Here is a 6,017-nt window from a genome sequence, read left to right as displayed (position 1 = left end):
CTGACACTGCTGATCTTAAAGAGACAGGCAGACATTTCAGCTGGGCCCGCACAGAGACACGGAGACACGGAGACAGCCTTCACCGCTCATCTGTTCAGAGAGATTCTTTTAACGGTTTGTCAAAAAAAAAAAAAACAACTTGAGCTTGTAGGGTCTCTACTTAAGTAAGCCATTGTGAAAAACAAAAATACACATGAAGCCAGGTCTCTATAATAGTCCATCAATAAAACTATGCCATATATAAATGATAATGCATGATCAGGTGTAATAGCAACATAGTAAATACTGTAACAGACTAAATGGACACAAATAACCCATTATTTTCTATATTGGAACACATTCCCAGTGTGTTTAAAATACAGCTGAAATGATTAGTCAATTCACTGAATAGTTGATTGACTGAAGTGAATCAAAGCCAATTACTGATTTCTTTGATCATATATTCATTGTACTTGTAATTTTATGTGTTTTATGGTGATCCATTTGACAAACCGTTAGTAGTTAGTTCAACTCATGGTGAGGTTAATTTCACCAGTGAGAGTTAACTGGGAACGAAGTATGAAACATCACTGTATAAACTACAGTCCAGTTCAATGAATCTCGAGCACTGATTTGAAATTAAATTGATTCATAAATATTAACTGGACATAAAATACTGCATGAGAGTCCCAATCTTGAAACCCAGAGCTAGTCTGTTTTCATGGCCTGATATTAGTCTGCAGCCTGGTCAGACAGGCCTGCAGTTACCTAACATCAAAGCCAGCCTCAACCAGCACAGGTTGGTTGTAAGAAAAGCAGAAAAGGATCATGAGTTTGTTGCCCATCTGGCCTCCAACACCCATCCAGTCAGAGGGTCAGAGGTCATGCAGGTTGAGGAGAAGTGCAGTATGGATGTATTATCAGAAGTGGATATGGCGTCGCTGCTTGCTTGTTTCCAAAATTTCCCAGTGCCCACAAAATTGCCCTGCAGCTGCAGCAAAAAAAGCATTTTCCCATTAGACCAACAGTGTAAAAGAGACATCTGTAAAACTGTTGACACCTCCAGCTATAATCATGGTCAATTAGTACTCTTTGTATTGTATATTTTTAAGCCACTGTGCGTAGTCAGTGGGCCACATACTCCTGGAAGTAAGAAACGTTTGGTGAATGCACCAGGCAAGCAATTCTTATTGGACTGAATAGGCAGCATCTTTGGGTCCGGTATCCAATTCTTTTAATACATCCATGGGTGCAGGTCACCCAGAAAAAACAGGAAATGGACTGATGTGAGGACCCTTTCCCACGACCGGCACCAGAGAAAGGGCAGAGTCATGAGACCTGAGCACAGAGACGCCCTGAAAGCAGGTCTGTATATCTGTGCTGTATATTAATGATGTGTATGTCGGCTAATTCTCAAGCAGCTTACATAAACGTACCTCAATGGCTCGAAATCTGAGCAGATGCAAAAGCCATATGAGAGACCACATGAGCACATATGACAACAGCGTAGGCATGGGACAGCCCTTTACATTTTCAGTGGTGTGGAAGCATCAATCAATTTTGCTGTGATAACACAGAAACAGATCAACATCTCAAGATGCCAGATTATAACCTGCTGAGACAGAAACATTTCGTGTGTAAAGGCGTAAAGATCTTCTGTAATAACATGCACAAGAAACTGGACATTTTGGCCAAGAGGCTTGCAATGCACTTGTGACACACATGGAGTTGTCAGCCACCTCTTCTATTCACCTGACAGCAGGGAGATAGTTGCCCTTATCAAATCAACAGAAGTTACTAATGCAGCAAGAAGAACGTGATTTGTGGGCAGTTTTACATTAACGAATGCTGCAGGATGTCACTGCACCTGGACGTGAAAGGGTTTTACAGACTAGTTGACAACTACTACCAGTGGATGATGTGAACAGTGACTAGTCAGCAGTCAGCATGACTTTAACCAGCAGCTCATTTGTTGATGCTCGGACATATTTACAGATCTTTATTCAGTTTGTATTATTTCACTACTCTCACAGTTTTTAAATGCTGCACAGAATACCTCTCTTTTCTTACATAATGAGGTCAATGACAACCAGTTGACTAATCAATGACTGTTTTGTAAAACCTGGTGTTGTGAAACTCCTACTGGACGCCCCCAGTAAGAGATATTTTAGTAGGTATGGTATCACTAAACTGTTCTTTTCAGATGAGAAGACATCTTTTGTATTTCCAACACATTGGATTCTGTGAGTGTAGACCTACTTACGTCCAATTTCTCAGAGTGGCACGACCACAGGCTCTTTGTTTTACTGTACATACAGTACACAGTACATAGTACATAAAGAGTACATAAAGTGAGGGGAATTGCTTATTTTGGTCAAGAACAAAACCTAAAAAGGTATTTCATTTAAAATATGAAACAGAACAAATACTCACATTGGAGAAGCTTGAACCAGGAAATGTTTTGTTTTTTACAGAGGACATAACTTAAAGACACAGCGAAATAAATCCTCATCCTTGCATTCATTTTTCTGTTATCTTTTGGTATCTGTCAAATGTCATATAAAAATATTGGTAGTATTCATCTATGAAAATAACTCTCTCTGAATATTATATTATTATATCTTTGAATTTCAAAATATCTTATACATTAATTTATCCAGAGAAATGCAGTTCGGGGCAACCGGCTAACCCCTCCAATCAAATCAAACACAGCTCACTTTGTTAGCTTGTGGGCAGCCATGCTCTCGGGTCATGGAGCATGGCTGCCTCTTTGGAGGTGTGTATTTGTTTATATTTCCACAAGAGTGTGGTTGCAGTCTAATTCATTAATTCCTCCCTCGTTATCCACCTTGCTGATCTTAATAATGCAGGTAAAGACGGTGTGGGTGGAGGCCAACAGTCCTCTACAGCTCCAAATCACTGTGATTCTCCAGAGACTCCACACTCTCTGCAGCACACACACACACACACATTATGAGTGATCAAATAAAATCCCTGAACGACTTCATCAAATCCCTCTTTAATTATACCCCTGATATTCCATTTTGATTGGAAATACAACACATTACGGAGGCTGAAGACGCTCTAACTGCCGCTTCACCGTGACTTCAAAGATGCATCACTTCAATGATGGATCATAATGGTCACTGATTAATCATTCTATTAAATCTTTATTAATTAATCAGCTAATTGTTTTCGAAACAATCACCTTGATATGTAATGATTCAGAAACTAACCAGAGAGGGATTTAAGTAAAGCTGGGAACTCACAGTAACCCAGTGTACTGAAAATGGCAGTATATAATAGATTGTCGGAAAGCAGGTGACCTACTGTGATGCGGCAGGCTGCAACAACCTGTCTACAGCTCTGTCTGAGGCTCTGAGTGCTCTGCAGTCTCCTCCAGCTCAGCCGCACTGGTTAATGCACAGCATAAAAGCCAGCATCAACACCATTTCGCATATGAAATCCTCTTACAGTTACAGTTAACAACTTGACACATAACCATCACGTCATGCTATCCTTTCCCTTTAATCTGCATTTCCTTGTTCGCCAGAGTACGAGAGCATCTTGGCTGAGGCTACTTGGCTACCGTACTGCATCTTCTATAAGTAGATATTTCTGTAACACTGGGTTAAATATGTCCCCACTGTATGTGTGTGTATGTACGCAGGATGAGGATGGCGAGAGCAGTCACGTGCTGCTGAGAGGAGTGGGAGGAGGAGGATGTCTGCCAGCTCTGACACAGCACTCTTCCTCAGTGAAAGAGAAGGGGAATTCATTAAGATTATGAGCCACTGAAAGCATTAGAAAGCTCTATTTCAGCCAGACCTTCATGCTCTGTAACCACGGCGACATGACATTTCGGCATGGATTTATTTGGGAGTGTGTGTGTGTTCAGCATGGATGTGTATTTGTTGTTGTTGTTGTTGTATGTGTGTGTGTGTGTGTGTGTGTGTGTGTGTGTGTGTGTGTGTGTGTGTGTTTTATGGAGGCCCAGGGGCTGCAGGCACTGCGTCAGACTGAACCCAGACAAGTGTGTGATGTTCTGGTTCAGTGATGCTTCCAAGGTCAGTGGAAAGCTTTTGTGTGTGTGTGTGTGTGTGTGTGTGTGTGTGTGTGTGTGTGTGTGTGTGTGTGTGCATGCACGTGTCCTTCTCTGTTTCTGTTTCAATTTCACCTCTCTCCTCCTTCTTCGACAAAGCCCCACACAGAGGAGTAAATACACACCAGCCTGCTTTCAAATACTTCCACTACTTGATCACAACCAATAACATAATTAAAGGACTAGTTCAACATTTTGGGAAGTGCACTTATTTCTTCACTTTCCAAGAATGAGAACATCAATAGCAGTCTCATATCTGTGTGTTAAGCACGGAGCTAGAGTCAGGACGTAGTTAGCCTAGCTTAGCATAAAGCCTGGACAATGGGGGAAACAGCTGTCCTGGCTCCTTCCATTGATCAAAAATAGACCATACCAACACCTCTAAAACTCACTAATTAACACATTGAATTGTTTATTCCGAAATGCAAAAACAACACCTTCTCAGTACTCCTGTTCTCTGTGCAGGAACAACCTGTGCAACATACCCAACCTGGCAACCTCATTGTGATGTCAAGACTCCGGAAAACTACCTAGTCACTGCACCTGGATTTTGTTTGCCAAGAAATTGAACTTTGGACAGAGCCAGGCTAGCTGTCCCCCTCTACTTCCAGTCTATATGCTAAGCTAGGCTAACCAGACTGAGTGTGTTTCCCAAAATGTCAAACTAGCACTTCAATGTTTTAAAAGTCTTGCAACAAGAGATATAGAAACAACAATCCCCACAAATAATCAAAAAATATTATTATTCAATGTTATATATTTAGATTCAATGCTTAGCACTACTACTGACAACTCGACAGGGATCTTTCAGCACAAGCCTTGCATTGTTTACTGTTGTTGCAACACTGAACAGTACAAATTTCTTCTATCCTAATTGCCAAAATATTACACTACGAAGATTAGTTTATTGCATATATTCCACAGTAACAGTGTATAATAATTGGCACAAACTGACAATTGGACAAACTACCTCTGCATTTACAGACTTAATCCTGAGAACAGCGACAAAGCACATCACTTTCACTGTTGCAGGTGTGATATGGCTCCTGAATTTATGGATTAGGATTGGCTGATCAGCTGACTGATGAATAAAGTGCCACAAGAATAAACAGCTATTGACGATCGTCCTGTTGGCCAGTGGGTGTAAGATGGTGACCTACATGGTCACCATCTTACACCCACTCTTACACCACGTTGCACTGCTCCTGGTTTGAGGCTGGTGTTGCATGTCAAATGCCTCTCTCCACCTTTATTTCTTGTTCAGCTCAACGGGCATATTTTGTCTCTTAAGTGGACAATCACATTACGTGTACCTGTTATGCAACTACAGCATGGTGATCAATAATTGTATTTACAATCAGTACTTTTTTTATATATACTGTACATGGTGAGACAAACAATCTGTCTATAGTCAGAGAAATTACTGGATTGAAATGTGATGAAGTATCTTGATCTGTAAGGTATTTATTTCAGTCGATTAGCCGAAAACAGACATTCCCACCTTGTTATTTTATCTATAAAGAGTTTCTCACTTTAATTCCCAGAACATTTACTGCAGTATACCACAATATAAATAACATATTCTGTGATACAGGATTTCTCCATATAACCCCCCTGTAAATGAATGATTCAATTCATGAACACAGGCCCATGATTCCTTGTCTGGGTCAACATAAAAAGTCACAAGAGGCCTTCACCTCTCGAGAAATACAAGAAATGGACAGAATAACATGAACACCTGCACAATATAATGAGATCCAGTGCAACAGCCCTATAAGCATTACATTGTAAAGTGTTCACCTCCTAAATGTCAAAAACAGACTATTGTTTCTTTTCAGTCACTGGGTTGTAATTTACAAAAAGAACGGCAGTGCCCCCTCAGCTCACCGGTTTGACTGAAATATCTGTCAGCTCAGGTTGTTGCTGGCTGCTGAGC

This window comes from Enoplosus armatus, chromosome 18 (genome assembly GCF_043641665.1).
Source record: "Enoplosus armatus isolate fEnoArm2 chromosome 18, fEnoArm2.hap1, whole genome shotgun sequence".
NCBI lineage: Eukaryota > Metazoa > Chordata > Actinopteri > Centrarchiformes > Enoplosidae > Enoplosus > Enoplosus armatus.
Note: the sequence above shows the minus strand (reverse complement) of the source record.